The sequence below is a fragment of the Oryctolagus cuniculus genome, chromosome 10 (assembly GCF_051225735.1).
Source record: "Oryctolagus cuniculus isolate XC-2025 breed Fujian yellow rabbit chromosome 10, ASM5122573v1, whole genome shotgun sequence".
Taxonomy (NCBI): Eukaryota; Metazoa; Chordata; class Mammalia; order Lagomorpha; family Leporidae; genus Oryctolagus; species Oryctolagus cuniculus.
The window spans coordinates 114,534,911-114,544,481 of NC_142876.1; the positions used below are offsets into that span (position 1 = coordinate 114,534,911).

The window sequence follows — 9,571 nt, forward strand, 5'->3', positions numbered from 1 at the left end:
ATAAACATGCACACAGCAGTAACTATTGCAAACGGTCAGCAAGCTAAGCCTTAGCATGTGGGCCCATGGCCAGCTCATGGGTCCCCACAGACTTGAAAGAGATACTGCTAGAGGTAGAGCCTAGTGTGCAATAGTGCCAGTCCCATGAAGTGCTCCCAAAAAATTTATCATTCTTCAATGCTTCTTTAAAGTGAACTAAGTTTCTCAAAATGAAAAAATAGTGGAATAAATTTCAAGATGCAATGATGTTGAACAGCCGTTGTCATGACTGTTGAACAGTTTTTTTATTCCTTGTGCAAGTTGCTGAACTCTTTACCTGGCATAGAGCTTGAAAATGGACCTTAGTGGAGAACTGGACTGGGAATGGCCAAGGGAAGAGGAAGGGTTGGACTGTAGGTGGGAAGGTGGGTATGATAGGAAGAATCACTGTATTTCTAAAGTTGTACTTATGAAATGAATGAATTTTGTATTCCTTAAGGAAAAAGTTTCTTTGGGAAAAAATATACAAAAAATATCCAAAAGAGTCAGTAATCTCATAAAAAATGTTCAATATCCTTAAGCATGAGAAAATTGTACATGAAAAGCACAAGGTATGCCTGTTTACAATTCCTGACGCTACAAGAAAATATGGAAGAGGCAAATGCTCTTAAGGAGGTGAGAAAATTGAATCTTTGATATGGTTGTGAAGATTACAAATGCAGCTCCCCTGTAAAACAGTCCAAGAGTTTCCCAAAATGTCCAACAGTGAAGTATAATACATGACCCAATGTTTCCACTCCCAGGTGGATACTCAGGGGAATGGAAAACACATTCAAAAATGTGTACAGGGATGCTTCAAACAGTTTTAGAAGCGGTGTTCAGAAAGTTCACAGTAATTTACATTATGAAAAAACAATGCACGGATTTCAGCCAAAACTATCAGACCCTAGAGGAATGAGAAACAATAGCAAAACTAGACACTAATATTTCATCAAACTAAAGAGCTTTCAGACCACAAAGGAAACACTCAAAAGAGGAAAGAGACAACCTACAGAATGAGAGAAAAGATTCCCAAGGTATACACATAACAAGGAGCTGATAACCATATTGTCTGAAATACAGTAGCAAAACAACCCAATTTTAAAAAGGACAGTATCTCTAGAAAAATTTTTCAAAGCAGGATATACGTGTTTCCAGATTCGTGCAAATGCTGCATGATCCTCTTCAACTGGGAAACGTAAATAAAAACCACAGTGAGACAGCACCTCACTCCTGGTTTAAAAAGTAAAATGGCAACTAGAGCTGGTATGGGTGTGGGGAAAGGGGAAACACTGCATACTGATGGGAAAAGTAAATTTGTTCAGCCACTGTCAAAAATAGTATGGAGGTCCCTCTAAAAACTTGAACTGCCATACGCCCCAGCAAGTCCACAGATAGTCATATATGCAAGGGAAATGAAGCCACTCTGGGGAAGAGACATCTGCACAATTGTGTTTATTATACTGGTCTTCACAACAGCCACAATAGGGGAATAACGTGTGTCCCTTAAAAGATTAAAGGATAAAGAAAATGTGTGTGGGGGGCTGGCACTTGCCATGAAGAGTTAGGCTCCATCTGCAAATCCGCCATCCCATATGGGCACTGGTTCAAGACCAGTTGCTCCACTTCTGATCTAGCTCCCTGCTAATGCACCGGGCTCTTAGATTCAGATTGGCTCTGCCCAAGCCTTTGCAGCCATTTGGGGAGTGAACCAATGGATGGGAGCTCTCTGTCTCTCCTCTTCTCTCTGGATAATGCATCACTCAGTAGCCCAGGCTACTGATGGATGCTTGGAGTGCCCACAGCATTTGTATTCAATGTTTTACTAGTATTCTTGGTAGTCGAGCTGGGTATGTATATGTTTTCCTGGGAATTTTAATTTCTTCTCATTGAAATGCTTCAAAGACAGAACCTTTTCTCCTGTAGGTGATTTGCTTCCCAAATAATTTTATAAAGTGAACAGAGCATTGCCCCAGATCAAATTGTGTGACATCTCTGCTTCAGGAGAACAATCAGAGGAGCCTGGGTTCCTCCAATGCCAGGAAATCCTGGCTCCCACCACACTGCCCCATCATCCCTCAGGCCTCATTTTTCTTGTCCTGAGGCTGAGGGCATGGATTTCTCAGTGCATCAGCCACAGAGTGCACGGGTCCCTGCCTTGTGCACAGGTGTGAGCTCCATCTCCTGAAGGGTCTGGACCATCACCAGGCAGGGGCTGAGGATTTGTATCAAACACAGGGACACTGCAGGGATCACTCAAGAATTAAATGGGCCCTTAAGCCCACAGCCATAAGAGATTTTTATTTCTTGTTTAATCTGAAACAGTTTGAAACTAATTTCGGACATCATGGGATATACAACTAATGCTACTTGCATACAAGGAGCTGTGTATGTGTGAGTGGATGTTGGGACCACCAACCCTCCCGCTGCAGCAAGAAGACCCTCAGACTCTGGGAATCATGGTCTCTTGGCATAGAGCAGAGGCACTTTTGACTGTGGAGTGGGTTTGGAATAAGGTGTTCTCAGGATGAAAATGGGTGGACATGGTGTTGTCTAGAGGGCGGGGCCCCTTTGGCCCTCAAAAAAGTGTCAGGGAACTCAGAGGAAATTTTTGAGCACAGCTCTCCCAAGATTCTTATTATCCAGCAGTTAATAAAGGCAAACACAACAGGTGATGTGTTCCACTGGATACTCCATGTTCAGCTTCGTGCTGTCACCAGAATGATATCCACAGAGAGATGAGCACATGGAGTCTTTTCCTTAAAACCCTGCAGGTTCCTCTCAGGTGTATGGAATCCCCCAGCTGCCCTCCTGGGTAAGTGGCTCTTTATCGCAGAGATGGGCAATCAGGGCGGGTGGGTTGCTAGGCAGGAACAAATGAAGACTACATGGAGGTTTGTGGCCGCCTCAGAAGAGACATGGACTCTAACAGTGCTCCAGAGCTCAGGGGTGTTCTCTGTGTAACACAACAAAGAGACAGTCTTCTCAGGATATTTGGTCTTTTCTATTAACAAATTGACTTTTTGGGTTACCAAACTAAAACAGTCCACTAATCAAATTTAGTTTCCCATTCATTTCTTTGGATGAAAAGACTGATTTGCTAGGTATGTCAACTCTGAAAGCACAGATGTTCTACTAACATTAGACTGAAACTGCACTCATTCATAAACACATTTATCTGGGAGAGGAAGAGTTGAACTCTTAAATTTTCATTCAAGGTCATAAGCTTTATGTGTTCATCTTCATAAATATTACTGTCATTTTAGACTACCTTTTAAAGTTTGCTTTTAAAAATGACTTCAACTTGCCAGCACCGCAGCTCACTAGGCTAATCCTCCACCTTGCAGCATCTGCACACCAGGTTCTAGTGCCAGTCAGGGTGCCAGATTCTGTCCCGGTTGCTCCTCTTCCAGGCCAGCTCTCTGCTGTGGCCAGGAAGTGCAGTGGAGGATGGCCCAAGTCCTTGGGCCCTGCACCCCATGGGAGACCAGGATAAGTACCTGACTCCTGCCATCGGATCAGTGCGGTGCGCTGGCCACAGCGCGCTGGCCGCAGCAGACATTGGAGTGTGAACCAATGGCAAAGGAAGTCCTTTCTCTCTGTCTCTCTCTCTCTCACTGTCTACTCTGCCTGTCAAAAAATAAATAAAAATAAAAAAAATTAAAAAATGACTTCAACCTTTAGAAGGATTTTGGATCTTTGCTCAAACATGCATTAAGAAAACCTCCCCTGCCTACACAATGTCTACCAGCTTTTCCTCAAGAAGTCATTTCTTGTCCAGGCTTCTGTTTCACAATTTTCAAGTTGATGAAATCAGCTCTCAGACAGTGAGCAAACTCCAAACTAGAGAATGGGGAAATGAGGCTGAAATTATACTGAAAAGGAAAATGAAGAGAGGGTGATGGGATTTTATCCTTCCTATCCCAAAATTTCAGAAGAATCTCTCTGGAATCTTTAAAGAGTCATCTAAACAGAGCCCTTCCATGTTTCATTGGTTATAAATATTTCAGATCCCTTCAGCCAGGAGAAAGTTTACAATACAGTTCTTATACTCTGATGTCTATGCTTGGGCTTCTGCTTTCTTCTCCTTAGTCTTATGTACTGAATACGGAAGATACAATGAGCCTGTACATTCTACCATGCATTTCTTAGTGTGAAATAATCTCTTCCTAGGAAAATACTGAAGAATATGGTGTGATCAGGAATGACAATGACGTCTGTGCTGACAAGACATCAGGCTGCTCTTCCCTCTTCCTATGCTGATCAAGGAAGCCAACTCTCAGTGGACACTCAGGCTGGTATTTGTGACACTGGATTTCTTTAGTGAATATACCCTCTGATTTTTCTATGCTTTGAAATATAATAATTACTCTGCTCCTGATTTGGTCAGATTGCACATAAAAATAATGATGCCATAAATACTCAAGGGTAAGCCAGTGCCTTGAAGTTTACTTTACAATTATTTCACCTTGCATGGCCAATATATAAACCCACCCAGAGTTTTACTGGGAATAGCTGCCATTCATTTACCTAACTATTTCTCAAGATTTTTCTTCGTTCTGTTGGAATTCAGGCAGTGTCAGCTTTGCCTGTGCTTACTAATGTCAGCTGTTTCTCCACGGATCTCTTCCTCATTCTCCAGCTGAAGCTGTCACTAAAACAAAGTGCTGTTCAGTACACCCACAGTCACTAACAGCCATGCACTACGTATGGTCACTGTCACCCACTGGTTAGCGTATGTTTTGACAATGATGGAGAAAACGATCTATATGGTAATGACCAAAGTATGCTCTCATGTATCCAAGGCATCTTACAATGTGCAGGACATAAACCCTAGTATTTATCCACCATGTCAGTCCTACGAGAGATGCATGATGATGCTTATGCTCCAGGTGACAGAACAGATACGGTCCTTGTAGTTCCCTCACCCTGTTTGTCTACCCCCAGGTTGTAAGTACAAAGCTTGTACTGGGGTCTGCTGAGGGTTTTCCTTCTCCTGTTGCCACTGTCAGTTCTCTCCTGTCCACTGGTTCTGGTCCAGCTGATGGTGCCACGTATCAGTACTGCCCACATATGTACCATTGGGTAAATGCACAATGTCACACGTGATTGCATCTTTGGTCAAGGTGGCACAGGGAGTCTTAACAGTGTTAATTTGCTCCTCAAGGAAAATCAGCCTTCAAGGATCAGTTCTATGAACTCCTGGTGGTGAGTTTTCAATGAAATACTCCTTTCTCATGGACATTTCTTATTTTATTTCTTGTTCTCCTACTTGCCCAGTTGGCCTTTCCTTCCTCTACGATGGTGTGATCTGTCCAAGAGAGAACTCTCAGAACTTTCTTTCATAAGATTTCCTTTTATTAGCTGCTGCCAATTTAAAAAATATGATATGCCTCATGTTTATAAGGTTTGAAACAAATTTAATAATAATGCTGCATTAGAACCTAATCCATTTTTAGTCAGAACCAAGTTCTCCAGCATAAAATTAATACTTCATTCACATGAACTTCCAGCCATGGGGAAGACCAGTGCTCAGGCCCCTGTGCAGAACCACAGGCAGACAAAGTGTCCCATCATTCTTTCTGTAGAAAGAAATCATCTGCCTACTTGACTATGAACATATTAACTGAGGTTTCCACAAGCCAGTACGGGAAATGGAAGCAACTGTGCAACAGAGGTTGTTGAGTGCCTGCTACTGTGGTGTTCATGATCCTACTCCTACAGGCAGGGATGGAGCTGGCAAATTATGAGAGGATGGCCCTCTCTCAAGGTGGGCTCTTGAGGAAAACCTCTCAGGGACAGCAATGGCTGCAGTTTCCATGCAGACACTTGTTCCCTAGGCACTATGCCTGTCCATACATTTATCAAATGCCCTTGCACACAATCTCTAATAAAGTCACACATTTAGTTTAAGTAGGATCTTAGATTAAATTCAGAATCTATACTAACCAAGATTTGGTCTCTTATGTATTCAGAGTGTTTATCTGGAAATAAACCAAAATCAACCTAACAGTAAGATAAAATAACTACATGCATGGGTATACCATGGACACTTATTGTTTGTGTGGTCTTCATTTGAATTCACCAAAAATTAGAGTTCTCACTAAGTAGCCAGAAAATTATCAGGATTTTATAGCTTCAAAGATAAAAACTCATTGCCCTTTACTTTGAAAAAGTAAAAATAAGGTAAAACTCAACAAACAATTTTCACATAATGACAATTTCATGGTCCAGGTCCTGAAAAAGGCCAGCAGTGGGACATAGTATATGATCATGAAAGCCAAGTGTGCAGCTGCGAACAGAGTGGCTTCCAGGAGAGCGTGACTGGGGCTGCAGGCAACAAGTGTACACTGGGAATGATCCATACATCTTGTGGTTGAGAACGGTCAATAATACAGTATTTCTGATAACAACATTTATTATTTTATCTTCAGACATTTACTACATCTTCTTTCTTCCCCCCAAAAGATGATTAAAAACAGTATACGTTCCAATCTCATTGCTTTCAGGAATGCCTTATTCTTGGAAGTCAGCTTTGGGATCACAGCCAATGCCTTCCTTCTTCTCTTCCACATCCTGTGGTTCTTTCTCAAGCACAGGCCCAGGCCTACAGATCTGGCCATTGGGCACCTGGCCCTCATCCACCTGGTGATGCTGATCACTGTAGGAATTAAAGTCGCAGATGTTTTTGAGTCTCATGACTTATGGGAGGACATCACATGTAAAGTTGTCATCTACTCGCACCAGGTGATGCGGGGCCTCTCCCTGAGCACCACCTGCCTGCTGAGTGTCCTTCAGGCCATCACTCTCAGCCCCGGGAGCTCCTGTTTAGTGAAATTCAAGCTCACATCCTCACAGCACAACATGTGTGGATTTCTCCTCCTATGGCTCTTCAATTTGTCCAGTCGTGCTCATTTCTTGATCTCAACTGTTGCTACTCCAAATGATACATCCCACAGTCTTATGTTTGTCACTCAATCCTGCTCTCTCTGGTCACTGAGCCACTTACCCAGGCACACATTTTCTATACTGGGGATCTTCCTGGATGCCTCCTTAATAGGGCTCATGGCCGTCTCAAGTGGGCACATGGTGAAGTTCCTGTGCAAGCATAAGAGGTGGTCCTAGCACCTTCACAGCACCAGACTCTCTCCAAGAGCCTCCCCAGAGCACAGGGCCACCCGCACCATTCTGCTGTTCATGAGCGTCTTTGTGCTCCTGTACTTGATGGACTGAATTGTGTACTCTTTCTCAGGGATGTGGTGGAATAGCAACCCAGTTCACCTGTGCATCCAGATGTTGGTGGGCAATGGCTATGCCACCATTGGACCTTTGTTATTCATCAGTAGTGAAAAGCGAATGATCCAGTTTTTCAAATCCATGTTGGAAAGGCATGTAAATGTTTAATTTTTCATTAATTGCTGATTCCAAGAAAGTTGAATAGGAACAGGGCAGCCTTTTCTAGGCTAGGAGAAAATGGGAGGCGGAGCCAAGATGGCGGAATAGTGAGGGCGTGCACCGATAGTCCGGGAAAATTTAGTTTAATAAAAGGGGAGTTACGGTAGCCTCAGAAAAAAGAACCAGGAAAATATTGCAGAGGAAACCCTTCTGCATTGAGTGGTAGTGAATCGGAGGACCTACTGGGAGAACAAGGTCGCGCACTGCGCGGAAGCCGAGCCGCAGGACCGAGCTGCGCAAGCCGAGCCACGGGACCGAGCCGCTGGAACGCGAGAGGAAACCCTTCTGGATTGAGTGGTCGTGAATCGGAGGACCTACTGGGAGAACAAGGTCGCCACTGCACGGAAGCCGAGCCGCGGGACCAAGCTGCGCAAGCCGAGCCGCGGGACCGAGCCGCTGGAACGCGAGGTGAGCCGAACCTCAATAGCCCGAGACACCGGCAGGCAAGCAGAGAGAGGAGACTAGAGGGAACGACCCCCGGGGGAGGGACTTCACCAGGCTAACTGGAAGAGAGAGAGAGGTGACTGGTACGGACACAGGTTTCTCTCTCTCTGCTCACCTCTCAAGGGCGAGCAAGACAAAGAGCAGGCACCATCTTGGACATACGTCATAAGCAGAGCGACCTCAGGTCTGCACCGACCCTGAGCCTAGCAGAAAAACCTGACTCTGGGCGGGGCAAATTAACAGGAGATTAGGACCTAGTAAATTTGTGGTGCTACTGAACTGAGACTGTGAAAAAAGAGACGGTGGGGGAGAGAACTCACGGAATTCACGTGAGCACTCTCCAGAGACGCTACAATTCCGTAACTTTGGCAACCCAGTGGGAGACTGAAGGAGAATTTGAGCCCACTCTGAGGGCCGAACAGATTCCCTGTGTGGTCCTTGGGAAAGAGCTTCTGATCTCTGGTTCCTGTGGGTATATCATTTGCCTGCTAACTACCTCCAACTTCGTTCAGCTATGCAGAATAACTTCCCTTTTGAATCAAAAAAAAGAAAGAGAGAGAGAGAGGTTTACCACGCCTAACCTGGGAGTGTCACCTTTGGCACACCAAACAGAGCTCTCAGGCCACACCCATCTCAAGCCCTAAGGCTCCATCAAAAACAGATAGTCCACTTAATCTAGAGTCATAGTATAACAAGAAAAAGCACCACAGTGAAGAAACCAAATATCTCCAATATGACAAATAACAAACGCAAAAACCAAGGTAATAAAAACAAGGAAGTCACCATGAAGCCCTCAAATGAAAAAGACACCCCAATTCAAGATTATGAAGATGATGATATAGAAGAAATGCAAGAAGCAGATCTCAAAAAATTGATAAGAACATTAAGAAGTTCTCAAAAACAAATTCTTGAACTACAGAAATCCTTAATGGACAAGATAGAAAATCTCTCTCGTGAAAATGAAATATTAAGGAGGAATCAAAATGAAACGAAACAACTAGTACAACAGGAAACTGGGATAGTGACTGAAGTGAAGAATTCAATAGATCAAATGAAAAACACAATAGAGAGCCTTACAAACAGAATGGGTGAAGCAGAAGAGAGAATATCGGACTTAGAAGACAGAGAACAGGAAAGGATACAGTCAGACCAAAGAAAAGAAGAGGAAATTAGAAATCTGAAACATATTGTCGGGAATCTTCAGGATACTATTAAAAACCCAACATTCGGGTTCTAGGAGTTCCTGAAGGCATGGAGAGGGAGAAAGGATTAGAAGGCCTTTTTAGTGAGATATTAGCAGAAAATTTCCCAGGTTTGGAGAAGGACAGAGAAATCCTAGTACAGGAAGCCCACAGAACCCCTAATAAACACGACCAAAAGAGATCCTCACCACGACACGTTGTAATTAAACTCTCCACAGTGAAACATAAAGAAAAGATCCTAAAATGTGCAAGAGAGAAACGTCAGATTACTCTCAGAGGATCTCCAATCAGACTCACAGCTGACTTCTCATCAGAAACTCTAAAAGCTAGGAGGGAATGGCGAGATATAGCCCAGGTACTAAGAGAGAACAACTGCCAGCCCAGAATACTATATCCTGCAAAGCTATCATTTGTGAATGAAGGTGAAATAAAGACTTTTCATAGCAAACAGA

At 43.6% G+C, this 9,571-nt stretch overlaps 1 pseudogene; it reads left to right on the forward strand.

Annotated features, from left to right (window-relative positions):
* Positions 1-6,486: 6,486 nt before the first annotated feature.
* On the forward strand, positions 6,487-7,422 carry LOC149124440 (vomeronasal type-1 receptor 90-like; annotated as a pseudogene).
* The last annotated feature ends 2,149 nt before the right edge of the window (positions 7,423-9,571 follow it).